Source organism: Marmota marmota, unplaced genomic scaffold, assembly GCF_001458135.2.
Source record: "Marmota marmota marmota unplaced genomic scaffold, marMar, whole genome shotgun sequence".
Lineage (NCBI taxonomy): Eukaryota > Metazoa > Chordata > Mammalia > Rodentia > Sciuridae > Marmota > Marmota marmota.
Window position 1 is genome coordinate 23,805,127 of NW_026000101.1, and position 27,946 is coordinate 23,833,072.

Genomic DNA, 27,946 nt, shown 5'->3' on the forward strand with positions numbered 1-27,946 from the left:
CCACTGTGCATTATAAATTTCCAAGAAGAGAATACTTTAGTATGTGGTGTTTCCTAATTTGACCCAGTATCTTTATTTTAAAAAACAGAAGAAAGATTGTCATCACCTTTTCGGAAACATTAAGCTATATAAGTTAGAGTCATCAAACTTTTATTATGTCAGAATTACTTGGGCCTTCTGTTCAAAATACAAATTCTTGATCCTTCCCTTTAACAACTAAATCAGAATCTCTTAGGTGAGACCTAAAAACCTGTATTTAAAAAAACAAAACAGAGATTTGATAAATTGTGTATAAAGGTGTATTAAGAATTGCAATGCAAAAAAATTAGGAATGTAATGCACTCTATTGTGATGTAAGTAAGAAATAATAAAAAATAAATTAATTTAAAAAAAGGAAAAAAGAAAAAACAAAACACAGCAAAAAACACTTGGATTGTGCAGAGGGGAGGGAGGGAAGGGATGGGGTAGTGGGGATGGGAAGGTCAGTAGAATGAGACAGACATTATTATGCCATATGCATGTATGATCATATTAGTGGTGTGACTCAGCACCTTGTACAGCCAGAGGAATGAGAAGTTGTGCTCCATTTGTATACAATGTGTCAAAATGCATTTATTGTCATGTGTAATTAATTAGAACAACAACAACAAAAGACTATAGTCACTGTGTTGTACAAGTGATCTCAAGAACTTAATCCTTTTAGCTAACTGAAATTTTGTGTCCCTTGACAAACATCTCCCCAGCTACCCCTTCCCCAACTCCTGGTAGCACCCATTCTACTCTACTCTTACAAATTAAACTTTTTTGGATTTCATATATAAATAAGATCATATGTTATTTGTCTTTCTGAGCCTGACTTTTTTTTTTTACTTAACATAATCTCTAGGTTCATCCATAAATGACAGGATTTTCTTCCTTTCAAAGACTGAATAGTATTCCATTGTGTATATATGCTACATTTTTTTTTATCCATTCATCTACTGGATATATACAACTTTATGCATACACCACGGTTTTCATTATCCACTCATATACCTGTTGGCCATTTGCAAGTCTTGTTTTGAGAAGAGTCTATTCAGACAAATCCTTTGTGTATTTTTATTTATTATTGTTATTTATTTATTTATTTCGTACTGGGGATTGAATCCAGGGTACTTAACCACTGAGCCACATCCCCAGCCCTTTTTTTAAAAATTTGAGACAGGGTCTCTGCTAAGTTGTTTAGGGACTTGCTAAGTTGCTGAGGTTGGTTTTGGACTTGTGATCCTCATCCTGTGCCCTTCTTAGTTGCTGGGACTACCGGCTCCTTTGGGTAGTTTTAATTGAGTTCTTTCTTTCTTTTTCTTTTTTTTGGTGGTGCTGGGTATTGAACCCAGGGCCTTGTGCATGAAAGGCAAGCACTCTACCAACTGAGCTATATCCCCAGCCCTTTAATTGGGTTATTTCTGATGACCTGTTTGAGTTCCTTATGAACCTTCAGTTTTCATAAACACACACCACTCTTCCATTAATTGTAACCACCCAGAATTCTTGTTCTTCCCTTGGAAGCATTCAGTTTCCTATTCTGGTTTTTGCCCCATGCTCTCTCTATAACCATCCACTTCTCTGTCTAGACAATCCTTGTGCATCCTTGGAGGCCCAGCTGAGAGCTATGTCCTCCATTGAGGCTTTCACCCATTAGAATGTGAACCCCTTAAAATTATAGGAAACGTCCTATGCATTTGAATATCCCAGCACAAAGTCCAGTCCTCTTACCTTATAAATGATTGGATGGATGGACAGGTGGATGCAAAATAATCTTTTCAAGTCCCAATATGTATATGGCACTGATGGACAAAGCAAGTGTAACACATGTCTCTGAATCTCTTTGTCAACATTCCTGGTTACTTTCTGCACCTTGTTTCTACCTTGTTTTGTTTTCTGTTTAGCTTTTCCAAGGTGAAATGTTAGGGGTCGATTAAAAAGGACCAGCATCCCCCATCACTATGAAGATATTCATCAGTATCCCACGTATCTCTGTGATTTGCTCTCAGATGTTGTTGGTGTCTTTTGGACCTACTTTTAGGAGCCACTTTCTCTTCTACACTCCATTTCAGCCTCTTCTTCCTCCCCCTGATTCTAGCCTACTTTTATTCCTTTTGATCTTTGCACTGTCTTGACTCATTATCATGGAAACCATCAAGATGTCTGTCCAGATAACGTTAAAAAGAATTCTAGGCAAACAGCAGATCTCTGGGAGGGCAAGAAACTGGGACTTCTGCTTAGAATTTTCAGCTTTCAATCCTGGGCATCCTTCTGTGTTCCTGCCTGGGGACTGGGAGGGGGGTCAAACTTCACTTCCTTGCCATCCAAGGAATGGAACCGGAAAATACCAACAGCTGTGAAGGCTTCACCCTTAGTTAGGAATTAAAGGATATAAACGGCTGTTGGTCTCTGCCATTGAGACACTAAGAAAGGCTTTCATCTGTTGCTAGATTCAAGTTTAACAAGGAGACCCATGCCGGTCCAGAAGTCCAGCTTTCCCCGATGGGAGAATACCAAACAGATGTGGCTCCCTTGTAAACCACAGTCTCCTCCACTTTCCCTTGAACGCCTAGGGCTTCCTTTGTAAGGAACTCAACAGATGTTTCTGGGAAGTCCTTAAATCAGCGCAAACTTCAGAAGCAAGGGCTATCTCCTGGATTCTCTCTGTAACCACCTTCAGAGATAACAGCCAAGACAGAAAAACAGAAAACCACAGACATTTAAAAAAAAAAAAATTCTGTTGCTGTCTAATTAGAATAAGTTCTGTGTTCTTGCCTCTGGCTTCCCTGTTTTTCTGTTATATAATAAGGTAATATTTTAGTTCTGAAACTCAGGGAAAAAATTGGGTAGAAAGCTTAGAACTTCTCTGACTCATTTGTTTTTCAAAAGTCTTTGGAAAGGAGGAATAAGAACACATAAAACACAATTACATAAGCCCACCCACCTTTGTGTGTGCGTGTTTGTGTTGTTGTTGGTTTGTTTTTTCAATAAAATTGGAGCCAGGAGTGCAGCCCCCTCTTCCCTGCCTCCCCCAAATAGTCTTGTGTCAGGAAAGATCAGGGAAAAGAAGAGGGAAAGTGAATTCACCTCTGTGGAGCCTGCTGAACACTAGACAGTACCTGCTACTTAGTCTTTCTTAATTCCTACAGTAGCTCAAATGGAGTAAAAATGAAGTTAACATTCTGTTTTATCAGTGAGAAAGCTGACGTTTAAACAAGATAAAGGGCTTTCTTACTCTTGCACTGCTACTACAGAATTTAGGAGTCAAGAGTTTGAGTTTAGTCAAAAATCTGTGCTGTCATCACACTCTACTATGGTTCATAGTGTGTATCATTATTTCACAGATCTTCCTTCAATGGTTGGAGGCTTTTCAATGAATGGTTTTAGCTAGATGTGTAGGATGGAGAAATTTTCATTTTTTTCCCCTAGAACTTTTAAATACATGGTTATTGTTTTGGTTTTTGCTCCTCTAAAAAAATCACCACCACAATGCCTCGGGAATGTGTCCAGGTACTGTAACTTCCATGCTCCCTTCTGAGATGGGGCAGAAGATTCCTTAGCCTCATAAAAACCCATTGCTAGTCCACCATTCCCTGCTGCTACTATTCATTCATTCATTCACTCACTCACCCATTCAATGAGTGTTTGCTGTGCAGGATCAGGTCTTGTTTTAGTTACTAACAGAGCAAAGCATCCAGAGTCCCTGTCTTTGAGCAGTTTGTATAATGTCCAGATGGCTAGTTGCTAAAATCACTCTGCACATTTTTCTAACATGAGTAGTTTATCCAGTGGTCAGATGCACTGTGGAAATGGCTGTATCCCTTTGGCAATCTCTCTCATGAGACCACATCTGATTTCATCCTCCTTCAAAATATTGTGGCAAGGAATGTGAGAATGTAAAAATGCCCCTAGGGTTGGGCTTTTCAGACTTGGGATGGTGAAGGGTTCAGTTTATAATTAGCGTGTCTGTTTTAACTTTTAAATTTTCTGCTGTGTGTCTCCCTTATATTTTTAAGTTTAGATATAAATCCATGTAACTCCTACAAGACAAAAATGTGCATTCAAAAAAATGTATTTACAGTATGGTAGAACTAGCACTGTAGACTCATACACAGATTTGGGTTTAATTAATTAGCTCTGCCCTTTATGAGCTACTATGTGATGTTATCTCTAAGTTTCCATTTTTCTGTTTGTTAACTAAGGATTATAATCCTGACTTTATCATGCCATTGTAAGGATTAAATGAGACAATATGAGTGTAAACACATATCACAGAGTTTGAGACATGAGTTACTAAAAATAAATGTATGTTAGTGTTCTCTCCTCCACCCCCAGGCATTTCTATATAACTATTAGACAAAATGCATGGAGACTACTAGACAATTTCTGAATCGTATCTGCAGAATAATAAACTGTATTTCAAGACTCAATAAGATTTTACAAAAAGTATCAGACTTCCTTGCTGAATCACTCTGTGATTGCAATCACAAATTCTTCAGGTTGTCATCTTTCATAGGCTTTGGAAAATTCTACTGTTTCTTTTGGGGATAGACCAAATCTTTGCTTCAGGGATGACCACCTAAATCTTTAGAGAGACAGCCACTAGGATGGGTCTGTATTATTGGTTTTCAAAAGACAAGAGTGCTAAATCTGCTCATGTCCAATATCAAATCAGCTAACCACAGCAAAGAGTGAGTGCAGGTTAGCTAGAGAAGTCGGGGAGTGCCCACTGGTCCCATGTAGGGCAATCTGCTTATTAAAACCAATGTTGGGTAAGGTTACTTGGATTGTAACTCTCAAAAATAGAGTACGTGTCCTCAAACCATTACTGCCAGGAGTAGAGCCCCCTTTTCCCTGCTTCCCCCAAATAGTCTTGTCAACTGGGAAGTGTTTCCAAGGCTCTGGAAACAGGATTTGCTTTTGGAATCTGGTAAATTGTTTGGTTCCTAGGAATTTACTAGTTGGGAGGGCACAAAAGGAATTTTGCCACTTTCTGAATTCATACTACCTTAATATTTTATGTATGGTACATCATTTAACCTGTAAAACAAGTTCATCAGGCAGTGGTAGTATGATTTCCATTTCACAGACCAGAAAAGTGAGACTCAAAAATATAACTTGCCGAGGATCACACAGGCAGCACAGAGAACACAGCTGGGCTCCAAAGCCCTGTTCTCACTACACCAACCTCTCAAGTCCATGATGTTCTTACCCCAGAGTAAGCATTGCCCTTGGATTTCCCCTGCCTATTGCCTCCGTTGTTGAATCCTCTCTAAAGAACATCCTAAGAGAAAACCAGCAGTCACAGGAGGACCTTGAAACAGGCTCCTACATTTGATGCAAATTACTACAGGTGGGAAGTCTAAGACTCTGTGCCTTTCAAGAACTTGCCTCTTCTAAAATCTGGTACTACCCAAGTTTGTTCAGTTGCTTGTTTGTGGAAAACATGCAGAGACAGCTGAATCTACTCCCCTCCCCCAAGCCTCTACCACTGCCACTGGAGAATTGATGGTGCATTGTGGAGGGTCACAACTCTACCCTTATATTGCAACCCAATACTTTAGTGACTTGGTGGCTGAGTTAATGAGGACAGTGTTAAATAACCATCCCTTCTCAACAAATCCCAAGAGATACCTCTGGAAAGAGCCTCCAATATGCTAAGAAGTAGAGCAAAAGACAGTGGAGACAGAGGCTTGAAGACAGTTCTGTAAGTTAAGGCTAATCACCTGCTGTCCCGACTTGCTCTGGGTTCTCCATTACCTGTGCAATGTAATTTTAATGGGCCATATCTCAGGTGACAAGTTGTTACATCTCAGCACCAGCTGGGAAGGGAAATTGGGACATGTAATATTCAGTGGAGGCCAGCAATAAAAAAAAAAAAGGCCATAATTGAGTAGGGAAGGGGGCATCTGCTGCTCCATTAGTGGCTGGTCACTTGTAGCCATGGCATCAACAAAGGCTGAGCCCTGCAAGCTAGTGGTGCTTGGGGAGGCAGGCCAGCTTAGCACCAAGTGTGAAGGGACATAGCAGCAGGGCCCTGACCCCAGAAGCCTTCTCTCTGCTTCCCACCAGTGCCCTGCCTCCCCTTTGGATTGACAGAGTACCTTTGTAGGCCTAGAGAGGTCTTACCTGTAGAGGCCTCTGCAGAGGAAACCATTCTTTAAAACTTCATGCTAATTTCAAATTCTAATTGATAATTCTATCCATGTTTCCCCTCACATAATCAAGTTTTCCCCTTCAGTCTTCTAGTGAAAGGGATGATCTGGGAAGACAAGCCAGTTTGGGAAGGAAGGAGGGGTGCTTAAAGGGAATAGACATACTAGTCCCTGTAAGACCTGAGTGTGATCCTAGTCATCAACTTTTATTAGCAAATGTTTAGTCTCTCTGAGCCTGTTTCCTTGTCTGCAAATGCATTGGAACGTACATACTTGGTGGGACTGTTGAGAGTATTAAATAGCATGCTATATATAGAACACCTGGCACATGTTGGGACATAGAGTGGCTAAGGTTAAAACGTTAGTTTCCTCCATACCACATTGTGTCAGTGTGATGAAGTAGACTCATCAGATGAACGGAACTGAGAAAGGAATGAACCTCGGGGGGAAAATTTGTAATTAGATCAAGCCTTTGCGCATGCAGTTGATCATTCATGTTCCCCTCGTCTTTTGCTCTATCTTGTAGAACCAATGGAAGGAACAGAAACATTGCAGGGATGAGACTGATTTCCCCTGGCATTGACAGCTAGAAGCAGGAAGGGGTGCACAATAGAACTGGAGAGGACATTTCATGTGTGCAGCAAATGTGGCCTACACAAAGCCACTTTCACTTCTTGTTTTTGCTATAGGCGGCAGGACCCAGCTTGACACTGTAGAAAGTAGTTGCTATTGTGTGAATATAAATTAATTGATGCCACTGTATAATGTATATTAAAGAACAAATGTATTCCTGAAAGTCCTGAGGTGGCTGCCTCATTGTGTCACTTGGCCAGTATTTTCAGTTCTCAGGTAAAGTTTAATATTGAAAGAAAGCTTGGCAAAGAATCCTTTTATTATGTGAACACATCTTATAGTGATACATTTAATGGATCCTTTAGAAATTAAGATGCCTTCTCAGGAGACAAACTGATGTCTTAGCTATTTCTAAGGGGGAAAAAATGTTCTTCGACGAAACAGTAGGCTTTTAGTGATTCCCATCACGCTGCCCAGGTCACCAGCACTGGAGAGCAGTGATGATTTAAGGGAGAAGCTCCAGGCAATAATTGGATGTTGGTTTATTGCCCACTTCCTGTGTCACATCCCCTGGCAACCTGCAGGCAATGGCAGGCTCCCACCTGGCTTCTGGTCTAGTTGAAGTGATGGAGCCCTAATGCCTAATGGGACAGCACAAATTGGCCTCAGCACTGGGGGAATCACTAACCCTTCCCTCAACATCATTGTGATTGCCTGGCCTAGCTAGGGAACCTGCCATAGCCACCTGCAGCAGAAGGAAGAGCGTTGTTGAATATTGGAGATTCACTGTTATGGCCATCAGATATGTGGCCATCCCATAGTGGGGAAAAAGAGCTTACCACTAAGGCCAGCTATCTTCCATGTCTCTGAAGAGAAATGTGAGCAAATATGTCAACAATTGGTCCCAGGTCCCAGGACACATCTGAGGGCAGGTAGTATCAAAGCATGTGGAATAATGACCCACTTGATTTCTGTTTTCCAGAATTAGTGTCAAGGTTAAGGGCTCACGTTCAGTTCTGATTTAGATCTTCTCCTTTCCCTGTGTGCTATGTAAACTTGGTGATCCCTGAACCTCTCTGAGACTCTCTCCTTATCTGAAAAGTGGGTAAGAATAATAAAACCTTCTTTGTAAGGTAACGAGAATTAAGTGACATCATGCAAGTCAAGCACTTGGCCTGTTCTTGTTAAGTGCTGAATAAATTTTAGCTTAATTTCCTTTTTATGGTGACATAAAAAGGGAAGACCTCTGATTTATTGTACTTTATACTGCCTGGTTTATAGAATTTTACCTAAAGTATTCTATGTCCATTTATCTCTCGGTTGAAGTAAAAATTGAGAAAAGCCATAGATAATGTCAGTTACTATAATCATGAATTTTTACTATAATTAAGAATTTTTTCCACATCCATTAGGCTATCAACTAATCAAAACTTGAATATCAGCTGAATAGATTCCATAGATTCCATTTTTTGTGTGTAAGGCAGTAATTTCAAAGTTCAAAAAATATAGTTATATTTTAACTAATGTTAATTACCTATTTTGGGGGCAAGCACTGTGTTTGCCCCCAAATATGTATATATATTTTCCTAATCCACACAGTATCCCTGATTGACTATTAGTATTGCTAATCCTATTTTCAAATAAGGAAACAATACATTTTTATTCCCAAAGTCACCTGTATAGTAAGTGGTTGATCCAGGCTTAGCATCCAGACTTGCCTAACTACAAATCTATAGAGCTTTTTTTTAAGCTACATTCAGTGAAATTACGATGTTTCCCCTCTCCAAAAACAGAATAACTTAAAAACAAATAAGATGAAAGCAACGTCTATAACTCTTAAAATGATAGAGATTAAGGAGATAAAACATTTCTTTTCAAGTTGAAAAATTTAGATTGGCTTTTTCAAGTATGTTTCTGTTTAAAGTTCCAATGTGCTTGTGAAAATACCTTCATGATTACCTTGAAAGAGTTCGTCTCCTTTCTTCCCAGTATCCAAGCCCCATTTACAAGTGACATCTAAAAGAATGGAGGGGAAAAAAAGTAGGTTTATGTGGGATACTTTATGTTTTCTTTCTTTTTCTTCCCTACTCCTCAACTTGAGTATGAGTGAAGTAAACGGCAGACATTTCCGTTTACTGGAAACTGAATCAAATCACTAGGGGCATGAGATAAGTACAATGGCTGTGTTCTCTCAGAATATTCTTTCATGGGACGAAATGCTGTGTTTGATTAGTGATTATGCATAAGTGCAAAAAAAGAATGTGTTTCATAATATGCTACTCCTCTTTTAATTATTTAAAGTTGACCATTGACAACTCAATGGAAGAGACCAGACATATGCACATTGGTACCCTGAAGTCCAACCTAGTGCCAATGCTAATGAAATTCTGGGCATGGTCAGGAAGTGTCCTAAAAGCAAACTAAATTGTCACCGTCTTATCAAAAACCCTGGTGGTTGTTCTTGAAGTCTGAGTGCCTGGCTTTTGAGTCAACTCAGAAGAGTGTATAAGAGTAAAAGGTGGTCCAAAGAGTGGCCTCTCTAAAGATGAAGGCACTGAAGAGTTGGGGTGCCTGTTTGGATTAACTTGAACTCCTCAGAAAGAGAAAACAAAAGATGAAATCTGTAAAATCACAGATGTAGTTGATTTTTTCCCCCTGCTAAATCTTAATAATTTTTTTTAACCACTGAACTACATCCCCCAGTTCTTTTCATTTTTTGAGATGGTGTCTTGCTGAGAATCTCATCATTTTGCTAAGACTGGCCTTGAATGTTCAATCCTCCTGCCTCAGCCTCCTAGTCACTGGGATTACAGTCATGTACCAGCACATCCAACTATAACACACCATTTAATGCTTGAAGAGGTTCAGTGTTAGAATGATAAAAGAAAGAGAGAAATAGTTTATGTATATTTGGATGCTTAGGAACTTGGTATTTCCAGAGTGGCGCAGGCTAAAATAATAGGAAGATGGATGACTGATCATTTTAGATAGCAATAAATTCTTCCAAGACAACGTGGACAAAGGGACTTTTAAAGTTCAGATGACAGAGATTTAGAACAGTGGTTCTCAAAACTCTTTTTGGTCTCAGAATCTCTTCCTACTCTTAAAAATTATTGAAAATCCCAGAGATCTTTTGTTTATGTGGGTTATATGTATTAGTAATTATCATATTAGAAATTAAACTTAGGACATTTTAGAAATATTAATTAACTCATTAAAAATAATAAACATAATATATATGTAACAAATAATATCTTTAAATGAAAAATAATTGTATTTCCCAAAACAAAGTAAATTTTTTGAGGAAGAAGAGTGGCATTATATTACCTTTTACAAGTCTCTTTAACTTGTGATTTTATAGTAGACTAAGGGATTCTCACATCTGCTTCTGCACAACAGTGGATTCTGATATGTTGTTTTGCTTCAAGTTCAGGCTCACACCGATATATAGTTGGAAAGGGGAGGACTATGTGTACCTCTGAAAGGACCCCCAGGGATTCATAGCTATGTATCAATTGATGTTGTGAAGAAACCCATGACCTCTCCGACCCAGAGAGAAAGCTCTCCTGAACTTGAATACTTGTTGCCAAAAGGACTCCCAAGGATCCATACATGCTTGGAGGACCCCTGCTATAGATAAAGCAATTGCGGAGGCAGTCCTCTGCACGCAGTATGCACTTGGCAATGTTGATTGAATGAATACAAATTGAGGTTGCATTGAGAATTTCACAGTATGTCTCTGGTTAAAGGTACATCATAGTATCATAGGAATATAAACCTCTTAGAAAGCAAGGTTCAGAGGGCCCATTGATTAGTAGGACATATGCTTTGTGGTATTTATCCAGGAGAGCTGATGACTTTTTACCTCACTCTACCTAGTCACTGCGATGTCCCTATCACACACTCTTGGGGGACCACAAAAAGAAAGATGCTAATTGGTCTCTGAAAAAAAAATTAGCTCTCTGATTTCTTCAGCACTACGTTCACACTGATCTAATGAACTAATTCTGACTAAACATTTAACTGGTGGTACTTCATGTGCATGTAGGAAGTATCATAAAATTTGAATGGCATTGCTATGATATAATTATTGTCTCATACATTACATTAGAATGTCATTAGAGACTACCTACCTCTCTTACCTACCTTGCAAATTGTATACAACAGCTATTGAAGTTCAGGAGGGCTTTCTGTCTGACTCAGAGAGGTCATGAGTTTCTTTCCTTCATCAAAGGATGTGGATTTTTATAGAATGCCAAGCATTATCCAGGATTTTATTAATATTATAAAGTAGTTATTATGGAAAAGAAATTGAATTAATGATTTAGAAAGCACAGTACTTGCTCTTTTGGATTATCTGGGACCCTGCCCTTTCCATAGATAATTCAATTCAGCATTAACTGAATTTAATAATAGACGGTACCATGAGGGAGACAGCCATTGGTTAGCATAAGCCAGACATGGCTGCATTGCTTCACCCTGCAGAGGAGCAGCTCTGAGTTATCCTCTGTGGACAGACTAGTTTCTGAATGGGGTTTAAGAAAATATTTTATGCCCCAAGAAATGTGATTTCAGTGTTCATGTCAGAGGCCAATCTCGTACCTGCCTTGCTAAGCAGGTTATGCCATATCTAGCTTTCATTTTATGCAGACACTAAAATAAGGGTGTCTAACATTCATTGAGTTTCTACTGTAGATTAGACACATTTCATTGCTCATTACTTTTCATGACAATCTTATTAAAAAGGTAGGCTTTGCCTATTTTCCAGATAAGGGGAATGAGGCTCAGAGAGGTGACAGGGGTCACACAGGTCATACCGTGTGCTGAGACCTGCTGGTGTTTCTGACTCCTTTGTGTTTTTTTCCCACTATGCCAGGAGCATCTGTGAGATGAGCATTCTTGGCACGTACTTGCATGCCTTTGCATAATCTACAAACATAAATATGTTCAAAGACTGCTTGAGAGGGGGATGCAAAGTGAAGGATGAAAAATGAAAGGATAATTTGAAGAAGCAGAATGTTTAGCTCCTCGATGACACTAAGGCATGAGGCCCTGACAGAAGAGATTCTACATAGATAAGAGGTTTCAACTCATGGCTTTGATAATTTCTCGTTGTACCTGGAATACGTGGAGTTTGACTCAAGGCCTTTTGAAACGAGGAAGACCTATGCCAGTTATCTAAACCTACCATTAATAAGATGAGACAGATGTTTCAATAATTTTTTTTGTGTGTGCTGAGGGTTGATTGTATGGGTGTCTTTTAAAGATAAAAGTCTCCCTGGCTAGGAAGAAAGGGAAGGGGGGGAGGGGGAAGAAGATGAAGGTATGCCAACTTGCTGCATGTTATGCCCTATAGTTTCACAGCTAACAAATGAGAGAACCGATACAATTTGGTGCTTGCAACTTTTAATATTCAACCCAGAGTATGGATTCTGACTATCTGTCTGCTTTTAATTTTTACTTCCTAGTCTGTTGACCCTCTTTCCTGCTCTTTAACACCAGGATCCCTGGAGCTTAAGGTTGCTGCAAGGTTTTAATAAGATGATGCGTGGGCCTTTGTATGTAGAAAATGTTCAGTAAATATCAGCTAATGTTATTATGAATAATATTGTCAGTACTGTATTTCTGCCAAGAATTGCTGTGGTTTTCTTCCATGTTAGAAGCTGCACATATCGATAAACCATTCATATTTCCAGAAATAAGGGCCCTATAGGTAGTTTTCTGTACTTTCTTCTGGTGGACATTTCAGTCCTGGTTTCTTAGTCATTTCTCACTTGGTCCATGTTGACTAAAGCACATTGACTCTTTAAATGGCCGTGGAACCTGGCTGTACTTAACAGTCTAGGATGACACGTGGGCTGATTGGACTTGATGTTATTTCAGGTGCCACAGGTGTGCATTTCATCTCCGACAGCCCCTTGTCATCCCACCCCCCATTTCGTGCTGTACAGCAGCTGCCTTTGAGGAAGGGCCCCTGTGGGACTCTGTTGGCCCAGGGGAAATGTGACCAACACCAGCGGCTCAGGGTTTTCAAATAAAGTATCATAGCCTTTTCCAGGACAATCTGACAAGAAGACATTGTCAAAGTGAACTTTTCTTTTTTAGTCTTTTAAAAATAATTATTAATAATGTATATTAATTGAACAAATTAGTGGATTTCACTGACATTTCTATACCTGCATATGTTGTGCTTTGGTCATGTACCCTCCCTTCTATTTTCTCTTGCCTGCCCCCACCCACTCCCCACTTCTCTAATAGTTCCTCTTCTACTCCCAGATCTTTTTTTTTTTTTTTAATTTTATTTTTCACATATGAGAGAAAACTAGTGTTGCTTATCTTTCTATATCTGGCTTATTCACTTGATATGAGGTCTTCCAGTTGCATCTATTTTCCTGCGAATGACAGGATTTCATTCTTTATGGCTGAATAATTCTCCATTGTGATAGATACCATATTCATTCATCTGTTGACAGGCACCTAAGCTGATTCCATGTATTGGCTATTATGAACAGTATGCAGTTATTTCATTTCCTTCAGAAAAATACCCAGGAGCAATATAGCTAGATCTTTTGTAGTTCTAATTTTTCGTTTTCTGAGGAAACTTCATACTATTAAAAGTGAACTTTTAAAGTTACCCAATAAAATAGACCCACTAGATCTATTTAAGTTCTGTCCAGTTTTTCCATAATGGAGTCCTACCACTGATATCCAGACCAATGGTAGAGTCCCCCTTCCTTAATGCCAATCCTTTCCATGCAGAACATTGGCCAATCTCGAATTCCCTTGCCAGTACCTAGTCCTCTTGCCCCAACATTCTGCGCATCCAGTAGGGCTCCCCCTCAGTTGCTGCCTGCTGAGATTGCCCCAAGCACCTCCCTTATCCTCTTGGATCTACAAGGCACCTCTACTTTCTATTCAGAAACAGCAGTTCTGAAGTCAGCCACAGTCAGTGATGCACACCTATAATCCCTGTGACTCTATAGACTGAGGCAAGAGGATATGGTAAGTTGGAGGCCAGCCTTAGCATCTCAGAAAGACCCTGTCTTAAAATAAAAAACAATAATTTTTAAAAAGGGCTAAGATGTAACTCAGTGATAAAGCACTTATGGATTCAATTCTCAGTACAAAAAAAAAAAAAAAAAAGTTTTAAAGTCAGCCACAGCTGGGCACAGCACTCTCAACAGGGAGCTCAGAACTCTCCACAAGTTCTCTTCTGGCTGCTAGTGCCTGAATTTCCTGGTAGGACTTTTTCTAAAATTAATGCTCTTTTGCTGAAGTGGAAGCAGCCGTTTGGGGGAGTAAGTAAAACTGCCGTTGCCTTTTTCCTTAAAGGAATTCTCAGAGCTGGGCATGGTGGTGCACGCATGTAACCCCAACCACTCAGGAGGCTAAGACAGGAGGCTCTTGCATTTGAGGTCAGCCTGGCAGTGTGACAAGGGCCTGACTCACAAAACAATAACAAAGAATTTTCACTGTTTTTTGATTATTTACTGTGGCTGCTGTCTGTGAATCCAGCTTCTGCAAGGTAAACTAGCTGTGTCTGTCTTAATAGTGTTACAACTAAATAAAAGAAGGAAAAAAAATGCAAGAGGTCCCTATTCATCCACTTCAGCAGCCCTTCTTAATTTGAGAAATAGTAACTTGGTATCACTGTTTCCATAGCTCCTGGATGTGTTTTTGTTATCAATAGGAGTCAGCAAAGTCATTAACCCATGCTTTAAGAAGAGTCCAGTCTAAAAATACGACAGCATGTTTCTTTAATGACACGATAAAAAACTGAAGCCTTCTTCTTTCCTTGGAGATAAGCCGTGGCAAGTGTAAGACAGGCAGATGTGTCCCTGAGGATGACTCTCACGTCACTGTATAGCTCGATGCTCATAAATAATGAGCTTGACAAATGTAAGATGCATCAGTGAGTTTCAAAAGGCAGAGCTTGGATGACCACGTTCTGCTGTTGGTAGTAGCTGAAGGCAGTTGTTTAAGTTGAAGACTTAAAAATTACCAAAAGGACTGGAGTATATGAAAAACTTTATATAATAGCCGAAGGGAAGTAAAATATTTTGAAGATCAGATCTCTTTTTACTTTTTCCTTTAGTTATCTTTGACATTCTAAGAGATCTTAGTGCCAACAGGGGCATAACTCTTCAGCCTGTTCCAAACATAGCAAATAATTATTTTCTTTGAAACCACAGATTACATTACTTCTCTGCTAAAATTTAAAAAATAAATAAATAAATACAACCAAAAAACCAACTCAATATCTTCCCATTGCAACCAGAATAAAATCCTAAATCCTTACCATGGCCTGCTGGACCTCTTCCTGAGCAAGCCCCTGGCTATTTCTCTGACCTTCTCTTGCTTCTTTTCCCACTGCCCATCAGATTCTAGCAACCCCAGCCTTCTTTATGCTTCTCACCCCCCTCACCCCCGTGCCAAACTAGTTCTTCCTCCCACTCCTCACCCCCAAGCCTTTGCACTTCTGTCCCTTAGGTCTGTAACACTTGCCCCTGGATTTATGTGTAGCTGGTTTCTTGATAATTCAGGTCTCAGCTCAAATTTCCCTTCCTTGAAGAGGACTTCTTTAAACATTCAGTATAATGTAATTTAAATCCCTTTACTTTATTAGATAATTGGTCTAATTTCCTTTTATTTCTTCTTTTTTCCCCGTTCCGGGATTCGATCCCAAAGCCTTATACCTTAATTTTCTTCTCATTTTTTTTGCTCTGAAATTGTTTTGCACATTTATTATTTGTACTAATTGCAACAGAGATAAGAGGACAAATAATTTCTTATTAAATATCAAATAATAAAACGAAAATTGTCATTAATCTGAAATATTATTTTTTTCTGCAAACATGACAGCCTGGAAGCAGTTGTCCAACTCAAAATGTATTTACTTACAATGTGCCCAGTACAGTAATAACTTCAGGAGGCCGTTCAATCCGTCAGCAGATATTTATTAAACATTTCACATACCCTTCTCCTCATGAAACTTAAAACCAAGTAGTGGAGTGAGATATTATAAAGCATGGAAGCTCCATGAATATAGGGGTCCCTCTTGTTCAGTGTTGCAAACTCAGGCCTCCAGTAGGGGCTAGCACATGCAAGTGCTTTGTACAAAGTGATGAAGGAACAGGTGAAATAAACAGTGACAAGTGTGAAAAGTTTAGTAGAAGAAAATGCAATGTGCCAAATATGCAAAGTGCAAAACCACCCTCAATTACTTCCGTATAAACACACACACACACAAAGTCTTTAACAGAGTGCCTCAGAAGTAATATTTAAGGTAAGATGGAAGGGTGAGTGGGATGCATCAGGGTAGAATGGAGGAGTTCTGGGCAGAGGGACAGAACCATAGATGCAAAGGCCCTGAGGTGAGCAAAGTGTGGCATTCCTGAAATCTAAAAGAAGGCAAATGTGAGTGATAGATAAGGAGCTTGAAAGATAGCAGGGTCTTGGAGACCTTGCAAGAGAGTATGGTTGTTCTCTGCAGACTTTAAGCCTCTAAGAACATGAGTGAGTGATAAGATTTGAATGTTAAAAGGATTGGTCTGGATCCAGATTGGAGAAGGGCAAGGAAGACATCAAAGTAGGGGACAAATAAATTTCTCCAAATCTTTTATAGTTGCTAACAGGGAATCCCTGTAACAACAACAAAGACTAGTGCTGGGTGCTGGGACACACACTTGTATATAATCCTAGCTACTTGGGAGGCTGAGGCAGGAGGATCACAGTTCAAGGTCAGCCTGGGCAACTTGGTGAGACCCTGTCTCAGAATTTTAAAAAGAGCTGGGATTTTAGTTCAGTGGTAGAGTGCTTGTCTATCTTGTATAAGGCCTTTGGTTTAATCCCCAGTACTGCAATAGCAAAAACCAAATTAACCAAAGGAAATAAAACTGAAGTTTATTAACATGTATGTCACATGCTATGCATGGGAGAAAACCTGGAGAAAGGAATAAATCTCTATAGTAAATTTCAAAGAAAGAGAGTTTAAAGTTCAGGCTTAAATACTGTCATTTGATGAAACAAAGAATAAAAGGACATCAGGAACCCTGGTGATAGGAGGTGGCCAGAAAAAGCAGGGAAAATAAGGGTGTGTTATTCCGCTTTGCATTGCTGTGACCAAAATACTTCAAAAGAACAACCTGGAGAAGGAAAAGTTTATTTGGGCTTTATTAGAGGTTCCGTCCAGGGTCACTGATGCTGTTGCTCTGGACCCAAGGTGAGGCATTATGGCAGCAAGTCATGGTAGAGGAAAGCTGTCAGCTTGTATTGGTCAGGAAGCAACAGGCCTTGAGGGTGGGGGGGCCAGGGGAGAGACGAGAGAGAGAGAGAGAGAGAGAGAGAGAGAGAGAGAGAGAGAGAGAGAGAGAATACGCCAGGTGAGGGGGGGATATAATCCCTAAGGCATGCCCCCAGTGACCCACCTCCTCCAGTCATGTTGCATGAGCCTACATTTACCATCCAGTTAGTCCATTCAAATTATTAATCCAGCAAATAGATTAACCTACCGATTAGATTACAGCTCTCATAATCTCATCACTTGGCCTCTGAACATTCCTGCATTAGCATAAGAGCTTTGCCGGGGGACACCTCATATTCAAACCATAACAAACCAGGGCTCATTATGCAGATATCAGTCCATGTCCCCCCCCATTCAGCCCTCCCTTTCTTCCTGGTACAGAGGAGACCCCCTTACAAATGGCATTTCCTTTGTAGGTGTGAATTTCTCTTTTGAAAAGCTGACTTTAGAGAACTCTTATGTCGGCAGTTTCTCCAAATAATCATCTTGAAACAATATGTCAAAGAGGCGTATTTTGGGGGGATCTGATCTACACTCGTATTTTGGGGTATATTGGGATATATGAGTGTAGGTGATAGGTGGTGGCCAGACCACTGCAGTGATTTAGATAGGAGATGGTGAGCACCTGGAGAGAACCAGTGGGTCAGAGAGGCTTCAGGAGATGAGTTGGTGAGGAATATATGAGGTAAGTAGGGCCCAGGAGGAATAAAGGGCAACTCCGAGGTGTCCACCTGGAGCAACTGAGCAATCATTTTCCTGAGGCTAAAGATCTTAGAGGAAGGGTTATTAGCGGGTAAAAAGTTTGAATGAGTTGAGTTTGAGGTTCTCCTGAGAAACCTATGGAAAAATACGGACCAGGCCGGTAGACATACAATATGTACCTGAGCCCTCCGTATATACAGGCCTAGGTAAAAGCTCTCGGCTACACCATGTACGTGGTGCTAAAGTCCTGGGGTTGCTGAGATCACTTCAGTGGGTAATTTAATGAATAAAGGGCAAAAGCCAAGGACAGAGCTCTGGGTGACACATTTAATGAGGATAGAGAAGGGAGAATCATTGGAGTTTGAAGAGGAGTCGGAGGAGGAAAACCAGGAAAGAATGGTGTCCCCATGAGCAGAGGGAAGAGTTTGCTGCCGGGAGGAAGGTGTTGAAAGGTTAAGTAACAGGAGGGCAGAAAAGACAAACACATGGTAGTAAACACAGAGAAAGGGACGAGGAACAGTCTAGAGGAGGCAAAACATGTATCAGGCAGCATTTGTCTTTCCAAAGACCTTCTGGTCTACTTCAGTGCCTAACAGAGACCATCCAGCACCTCCCCTTCCCAGTTCCAAAGCAGAGGATGTTATTCTGTAGGAGAAGGCACAAAACATAAGGGTACCACATCTTCCCAGAAGGTGAACTACACCCAGGGTCTTGACTTTCCAGTTGTTTCCCTTCCCTCATGATGCTGGGCAGTTTCCTGCTCTTGTTTCTTTCCAACAGACTGCCTAGGTTGAGCTTCTGTTGGTTTAAGTGCTTTGCTCTTTGCTTCAACCAAAAGAGTGTTGGGTTTGCCAAGAACTCTTTGACTCGCAGAGAAAAGACTGTCTGACCTCTGCAGGCTGCATGAAGGTCAGCCTTGGCAGTGATTCAGTGGCTTAGCAGGTTTACTGCTATAGCCTGCAACTCTGAACCCATAAATTAAGAACCTCGTGCACCTCCAACATGCACGGAAAAGCTTTGTTCTCGTCTATAAATCACAGGAATTCTGAAGGCCTTGACAATTCACAGTGCAACCTCCCTTCGTTGTTCTGCTTCCAGGAATTTTTTTCAGACTTGATTAACTGGAAGGGTGGAGATAGTGCTTTGGAGGCTCCTTTAGTATCCTTGGCTCTATGAAAAACATACAGAAATAATTCTATTTTTAAGGTAGAAGGCACCAAATCCGTCTAGCTCGAGACCTTTTGCAACTCTGATTTTTGTGAATGATTTGCACCCTATATCCACTGAATACCCAGCAGTGATTTCATTCTATCCATGTGGCTTGATTCCTGGCTGCCTCTCAGTTTAAAACCATCTTACTGCTTAAGATGGGTGATGGGAACAGCTATAGCATGGGACAGATGTAGGTGGGAAATATGTTTGGAGCTAGAAAAGAGGGGAGAAAGGGAACACAACTTCTGATTTAAAACTTTGGGGATTCCCTGGTTGAAAATCAGCAAATCTGATTAGTAAAAAAGGAAAAACGTTGACTTTCTTAAAAGAGAGTATTCTCAGAGAACAGGAAAAGATGTCCCTAAATCTAATCTTTAGCATTATTGTCTGTCTTCCAGATAAACTGACCATTCCATGTAATTGGGGAATATTTTTGTGTTTTCACCAAAAGAGGGGAAACAATTTCCTTTCTCATCTTCCAATTTCACTTCATCCTTGTAGCCTAACTCTCTTCATCCTTCTGCCCCGACATCACACACACACACACACACACACACACAATGGTATAGAATCAAGAAGAGGGCAAAGCAAGTATATCCTTCAGGACACTGGAGAACTTAGAATTAAACACCATGTCTATTTAAAAATTAAGAATGCTGTATTTATCCAATGCCATTTTTGGATAGGAAGGGATGCGACTAGAAGACTTCCAAATTTCTCTCAAGTGCTAACATTCCATTATGGGAAAGGATCCTCAATTAAGGTCCCTATTCTAAGGGTAAGAAAAGATTGGGGGTGGTGTGCAACCCTAGGGGAGATTCATTTCAATTCAGAAGAGACATATGGAATACCTGCCATGCCCTGGGCATGGGGGAAGCATTGCAGGACATAGAAAGAACCACAAAAATGTTCCCTTAAAGCAGTTTGGAAATTCCTCAGGAAACAGGGAATGGAACTACCATGTGACCCAGCTGTCCCACTCCTCGTTTTATATCTAAAGGACTTAAAATCAACATACTATAGTGATGCAGTCACATCAATGTTTATAGCAGCTCAATTCACAATAGCTAAACTATGGAACCAACCTAGATGCCCTTCAACAGAGAAATGGATAAAGAAAATGTGGTACATATACACAATGGACTATTACTCAGCCTTAAAGAAGAATGAAATTATGGTATTTGCAGGTAAATGAATGGAACTAGAGAATATCATGCTAAGTGAAATAAGCCAATCCCAAAAAAACAAAAGCCGAATGTTTTCTCTGATAATCAGATGCTGATTCATAGTAGGGGGGCGGGGTTGGGGATGAAGGAACTTTGGAGTAAGTGGAGGGGTGGGCAGTGGAGATGGGAAGGTAGAATGAGACAGACATTATTACATATATCCATGTATGATTACATTACTGGTGTGACTCAGCACCATGTACAGCCAGAGGAATGAGAAATTATGCTCCATTTGTGTACAATGTGTCAAAATGCATTCTACTGTCATGTATAACTAATTAGAGCAAAACAAAACAAAAAAGTGTTCCCTGTCCTTAATCTTACCATCTCCAGATGAAAAAAAAACTAGTAAAAACAAAAGGAAAATACTATTTACCAATAGGAAATTCATATTTACCAATAGGAAAATACTAAGAATCTCTAAATTTAAAGATTATTCCAATGTATCCTTTGGCAATGATTCTATAAGGAGCTAGAAATGCCTGTACTACCCAGGGAAGAAACTCAAAAACTCAGAAAGAGGAGAGAGAGAGAGAGAGAGAGAGAGAGAGAGAGAGAGAGAGAAAGGAGAGGAAGAGGGAAGGAAGGAAGGAAGGAAGGGTGAGGGATGAACAGAGAGGAAAAAAAGAAATGGAATTATAAAAGAAGTGGTTGGGTGATTGAAATAGATTTTATGGAAATGACTGGAATTGAAACCTTGGGTCCCTTACTCTTTCCCTTGACCACTTGAACAACAGGTTGCCTTCTTCCCATCCATTAATTTCTCTCTTAGCTGTACAGGTCTCTGCTTTATTTTTCTGAAAGTACCAGTTGCTTGTCCCAATCTTTTGCTTTTCTGAAGCACACCGTCTAATGGATGTTGAACCTTTTTCCTGGGCTGATTTTCATTTATTCCAGCCCTCAAAGGTGTCTTTGGCTTCGCTTTCGCCTCACCTGCATCGGGTACCTGCAAAGTCAGCTCATCAGTTCTGTGTGGGATACACGAGCATCATGTGCTAGAGAGACTGGGGGAATTTTTAGCAAGCCGTGGGTCTCTTGGTACATGCAGTTGTGTTTATCCTTTGTGTTGATTGGTTGTATACGGTTTTAATGGGAAAAGCACGACTTTACTGACCTTTTCTGAACAAATAAACTTATTTAAGTCAGCTTGGTGTCATTTGGGACAGAATGTTCCTTCTTTCTTCCTCTGGGGCTGCCTCGGACATTTGCATTTCAAAATCCCTACATTCCCAGCTTCACACCTCCCCAATCACCCAATCCTGAAACTTTAAAAGCAGACTAGAAGGGGACCTGAAAGAAGATGGGGGTGGGGAGGGGAGAGGCCAGTGTTCTGAGGCTGACCCCCATCTGTGCTGTGCTTTGGTTTTCAAGCAAGATTTATGGAGGCCCTTGTGTTCTGTCTGTAGCAGTTAGCTCCCGTTGCCACTTGAGGTCAAGCTGGCCTTCCCAAGGGAGGCCTTGTTTTTCTAGAAGGTGCTTAAGGTTCTTCTCCTGATGGGGTCTGACTCCCTCTGATACTTGTGAAGACAGGGTAAGGAGCATCCAAGAAGATGCCTCCCTGTCTTTCCTTGTCTCCATTTTCTTTCCTGGCTTTCCTCTCAAATATGGTAATTAAGCCACTAGACATGTTTGGAGGGAGGTTAGGAGTGTGATTTAACAACTAAGATAAAACTGCATGTTGTATCTCTAGTTAATTGAGAAAAATAATGTTGTTTGCTTAACTTTTCATTCTTTGGAGGTGACTCATGGGGTTCGTTTGTATGTTTTTCAATTGTAGCGTGAGTTAGCATCTCCTTGGAGAATATAGAAAATGACCTTTCAAGGGTGGAAAATCAGTTTTAAAAAGTGAAAATTTCTGCTCAGCATGGTGGCACACTGCTGTAATCCCCACTGCTTGGGAGACTGAGGATTCCAAGCTCAGGACAGCCTGGGCATGACCCTGTCTTAAAATAAAAAAATAAAAAGGGCTAGGGATATAGCTCAGCGGTAGAGTGTTTACCTAACAAATATGTGAAGTCCTGAGTTAAAGCCCCAGTACTGGAAAAAAAAATCTTAAGAAAGGGGGGAATTTTCCCAATCACAGAAGTCAGTTTTTCTAGCTATGCCCATTGCCAAGTGGAGGGACCTGTTTAAAGAAAGGTTAAATTAGCAGTGACCAAATTCTTGAGGTTTAGGAGTCTCAAGTGAAATCTGATCCTTAACTGGGAAATTCTTTTTTTTTTTTTCCTTCTGTCAGGCAGGATGCTGGCTAACAAACTGCAACAGAAACCCATGTGCTTAATGGTCTGAAGGAAAAAGTTCAGTAGGTTAGCATTGCGATAAGAACCAGGAGCTGTGCCTACTTTACAGAATATACTTAAAAACAGCAACCACAGAAATCCTCATTGAATAGGCAAGACAAGTGGCCCAGTGAGCTTTTGTGTTTCACGATTACCTGTCTTAAGAATTTTCCATCTCCTTTGAATTCCACCTTAGCTTTAATCCTTATACTGTGGTAACTATCAAAATGTGGTGTCATGTTACTGTTGCAGACATACCATTTTGGTGGCTTCAAACCTTTTTATGTTTTTCAAACAAAGACACAGAAACTGAAATAAAATAAGTAAAATTGGATCTGCACTGGCTGCAGTGTACCACCCATGCTACCCTCTCCTCCCAGGTGAAGTGGTCTCCCTCACTCTAGAGGCAGAACTCCAAAGTTTAGAGAGCACATTTCGAACACCACGGATCCATGAATGTTTGCCATTTATGATTTTCCTTGGAAACTTCTTCCCTTGTTGTTTGAGAGAGTCAGGGAGGTGTCACAGACCACGAGAGGCTGCCTGAGACCATGCAGCATGAGATAGAAGAGTCTGTGAACTCAGATGCCCACCTTCAAGGCCTTGGCATCTCCTCCATGCTTCTCTATCCTGAGAAGGTGTGCCCGGTAGAAGACGGGCATGTGTTGCCTTTACATGCTGAAGGAGCAGAGATGTCCTCTTAGAACTATAGAAGTTGATCCTTTTGAGCAACAGCCCTGGGAAGTTCTGACCAGGCAGTCTGTGTCCCTCTAGGGCCCACTGATGGACTCCATTGGAGCTCCTGAGAGCTTTGCTGCATTCACTCCTGAGCAGCAACCTCTGACCTTGCTGTCTTAAACACTGTCTTGGATCTTCTGATCCTTAGCACATCCCCCCACCCCTGCACCCCCACACACCCAGTTTCACAGCAGTCATTAAAGACGTCATCTGTGCTTTCACCTGGCTATGGTGCTTATTCCTTGACTGGTACTCTTGAAAGTCACTATTACGAGACTTCAGCTTCATGATGTTGAATGGGAACCGTGAAACTGCACAACTTCTACCAGCACTCTTAGTGGCCTGGCTTAAGCTCCCCATCCGTGAGACAGCCACAGCATGTGTGCATTCCTTTCCCCAGATTCCTAACTCTAGTGCTAAACCCAGTTTTCCCTCTTGCCATAAAGAAACTGCTACAGCAAACTTAAGAATATGACTGTTTTTTTTTCCAAGAATACTTCCTCTGTTTATTTTCAGATTTTTTTTTCTTTTTCTCATTCTGAATTGCTCTAAATGTGATTAAAATTCTGGGGATTGAACTCAGGGGCACTTGAGCCACATCCCCAGCCCTATTTTGTATTTGATTTAGAGACAGGGTTTCACCGAGCTACTTAGCACCTTGCTTTTGCTGAGGCTGGCTTTGAACTCATGATCCTCCTGCTTCAGCCTCCTGAGCTGCTGGGATTACAAGTGTGTGCCACTGTGACAAGTGTGATTTGAATATTTTTAGGACAGTTTTTTCCCCCTTTTTATCTTTTCCTATGACTTCAGAGATCATAGGATTTCAGCTGATGCCTACTATTAGATACTATTGGTCTTTCTCCCTGTCCCTCCATGGAGATATCTCCAAATATCATGCTTTTCTGTGTGAGGCTAGGCAGTGGCTGGTTTATTGACTGTCCTGCCTAATTGGACTTTCCAAATGGCTCATCTGAGACTGTTATTATGAGGTTGTAAACCCAACCAAGACTTACTGGTTGAAATGAGTGTAAAAAGGACATTCCTAGGGGCTGGGGTTGGGGCTCAGTGGTAGTGCACTGGTCTAGCATGTGTGAGGCACTTGGTTCGATTCTTAGCACCACATATAAATAAAATTAAGGTTTTGTGTCTGATTACAACTTAAAAAATAAAAGGACATTCCTAGGGTTGGTGAGAAGCACTGGAAATTTTGGAAGTCTTGCTCTGGGCCTTTCCCTATGTGTCGTGACATCCACAGTGTGAACCTAAAGTCAGAGTATCTCCTAAAGACTGTGGGTGTCACATACAGATTTAACACTTTGAGTTCCTGAACTATACCTGAAGCAAGGGGGAAAACTTTTTTTTGACTATACACAGAATGTCATGTTTCTTTTCTTTAACTTTACCTGAGTACTGTCCCCATTCCACCAGGTGGTGGTGGACCCACGCTCGTACATTGCTTAGACTTTACTATTCCTCAGAATTTGGCAAAGCTCCCAGGACTTGACTCAGTGCCAAAATATAAATCAGCCCACCTGGTCTTTTATCTACACTGGCTTCTGTTGTCCCAGCCCACTTGGTCCCCTTGAGTGTGCTGCATCTGTGCTAATTAGTGGGCACAGGAATCTTGGGTACAGCTGGGTTCCCTGGTGCCTATATCCGGCCATCCTGTAGCCATCACTTCTGATGAGTTGTTGTCTTCCCTGGCAATAAGTCCTATCAATGCATTATCTTGAAATACTTCCTTCTGTTTAGGTTTTGAGACTTTGGTGAATAGAAACTCTACATTTTTACTTTGTTTCACCTTTCACTTCTGCCACTCTTTATTTCTCGAGAACAAATTGTCCCATCCTGTGGGTCTTTGGCTGCTGTATCATGGATATCTCTGTGGCCACTCTCAGCCCTCTCTACTTTCTGGTCCACTCTCCTCCTACCTTCTACTCCAAGCCTGATTTGTGTTGGGGTCACCTGGAAAATTATTAAGAAGATCAGGCCCCACCTGAGATCATATTACTGGGAAAGAATCTGCATTTTTAACTCTATCCTCAGGCAATCCATGTGCCTGTTGGAGGCACAACTTACTAAATCATGAGCTCCTTTTTCCATATTTTTTATTGGTGCATTATAGTCCTACATAATGGTAGAGCTTGTTGTCACATATCTGTGCATACACACGATATAACAATATAATCTGGTCAACATCATTCCCTAGTGTTTCTCCTTTCCCTCTCCTCCTCCTCCCTCTCCCCGGGTCCTTTTCCTCTGTTGTGCTGGTCTCCCTTAGATTTTTATGAGATGTCCCTTTCCACCTTTCTTTTCCTTTTTCCTCTCTAGTTCCCTATATGAGAGAAAAAGTATGACCTTTGTGTTTCTGAGTTTGGCTTATTTCACTTAACATAATGTTCTCAACTTTCATCCACTTCATGAGTGAGTTCTGATGACAAGAACAGTGGTTTGTTTGTTTGTTTGTTTTTTTGCTACCATCTGACCCCTTTGACAGTGCCTCAGTGCCTATGTCATGGCAGCCCCTGAATAAATAGCCATGAATATATGAATCACCTATAAAAAAGACACAGACCAGCATTCACGTTGCAGTGATCTCTGTTAGAGGAGGGATTGTGCCTAGGCATGACCCAGAAGGTACAAAACTGGAACACTTGGGGATGGAAGTGGGATGTGCACCATTCGGTAGAACTGAAACTGTTGGGCTGGACTCAAGCTAGGTCCACAGGTTTAACTACCAAGTTAGTTGGCAAGATGGAACCAGTTGGGCTTATTTGGCCAGCTTGCTGGGGAGCCTGACCCGGAACAGGGGGAGCAAAGACAGAACCAGAAAAGCCAGGACGTAGTACAGCCTCTGTGAGGGTTCATAAGGACATGCTGGGAAATAAATTTGGACAGGTACACTGAAATTTCAAAGGCAATTATTTCCCACTAATATTAAAACAAAAATTCCAACTAGATCAAAGACAAGGCAAAACATATGAACAAAATCTTCATTGTTCAGGTTCAGCACATTCCTTTTATTTATTTGATCTTGGGGGTAGGGGGGAGATGAGCCAAAAAAGCGATTAAATCCATCACTCAAGCTGCTTAGAAAATCTGAGACTTTAAGTAGTGACTTTTATAGTACCTACTTATTCCAAAGACACGACCACCTGGACTGACATCAAGGCACCATTAGAGTAAGACAGAGAGGTGAGGTGGCTGATGTGGAAGGATTTTATTGGTGCAGATGCCCCTCTTCAGATTGGTCACTCTGAAAGAGTGTTTGGCTGGGCTGGGGATGTGGCTCAAGCAGTAGCGCACTCGCCTGGCATGCGTGCGGCCTGGGTTCGATCCTCAGCACCACATACAAACAAAGATGTTGTGTCCACCGAAAACTAAAAAAAATAAATAAATATTAAAAAAAATAGAGTGTTTGGCATCAGCTGTGTGGAAATCGTCTGGTGGGTGAAGTGGTTCATGTCTGCTGGAATTTCCTTTTCCCAGAGATAACCAGATGCTCCCTGAGGATGTGTGCACATTGATTTCCCATGAGATATCGAAATTCTCCTTTGGCTGAACGTTAACTCCAAGGAGGCACTGGACTTATGGTAGGAGAGAAGAATAAACTTGTGCCACCTTAGGATTGCATCAAGGGGTTCAGAACTCTACTGCATACCAGGGAGAAGTCAGGCTTCTGGGGCTTTCTGTACTCCCTGCCCTGGAATGCCAGGTTCTGCTTTCAGGAGAGCACGTAGACCTCACTCTGCCTTTGCTCATGGCAAACTTGGACATCCTCTGCAAAGTTGGCATCTAGAATAATAATCCGGTATGTGCTTGCAAATTCCATCTTGCCTACACCAGCATGGAATTCTGCAAGAAAGATCAAGTGTCCTCCCCAATCCATTCCCCTTCACCTCTCTGTGCTTGCAATGGACTCTGAGAGCTTGCTCTAAAGCATACAGAGGTGAGGGAGGTTGTTCTGATGGAAGTCAGTCCTCCAGGTCTAGGCTGTAAGGCTGCAGAGAATGAAGAAGTACAAGTGAGGGAAATGAGTCCTGGGAAACCTGGAGGATTTCATTTCCCCTTTGTTTATGGGGGAGAGTATCATGTATTATTCTGAGATTAGAGATCAACTGAGCCTGGACTTCCTTGGAAGAAATAGTAGCTGCCACCTAGACATGAACTAGAGTTCCCGGACAAACAATGACACTTACGTTCTTAAGTCAGCTTCAGAAATCCCCGCAGGAGTGGAATGTGTGCCCAAACAAAAAACCTGCTTCACAGTGGTGTGGTCACTTGCCTGGAGCTCCGTGTACATGATCTCTGCCACCATGGTATCTCAACAGATGCTGACTTGAAAAACTCTCTTCTTCTCTAAGACTGCCCCCCGCCCCCAATACATTCCTACCTATAGTAATGACATAGAGGGAATGTTCAGTTTGCTGTGACTACTGTTAGAGGAAGGATTGTGCCTGCACTGTGACCCAGAAGATACAAAATTGGAACAAGTTGGGGATCGAAGTGGGCTGGGCACTTCTTGGTGGAGCCAAAAAAATGGGTTGGGCTCCACAATGCCTACTTGTCCTGCTCATGCCAAGCAGAAACAAAAACAGAACCATCACCAACATATGACCTTCTTTCCTTCCTAAGTGGTGCCTGCAACTCCGAGAAAATTCATTTCAAGTAACACTCAACGTAGGTGACTTTATCTATAACAAATTAAACAGTTATCAGTGTGGGCTCTGGCAT

The 27,946-nt window shown here is 41.1% G+C and overlaps 1 protein-coding gene and 1 non-coding gene across 3 annotated transcripts in view; one reads left to right on the forward strand and one right to left on the reverse strand.

Moving 5' to 3' along the window:
* Positions 1 to 27,946, forward strand: part of Mob3b (MOB kinase activator 3B) — a 194,839-nt gene that overhangs the window by 73,364 nt on the left and 93,529 nt on the right. The window lies entirely within an intron of this gene.
* Trnae-uuc lies at positions 1,352 to 1,424 on the reverse strand. The gene has a single exon. It is a non-coding gene; the product is annotated as a tRNA-Glu (tRNA).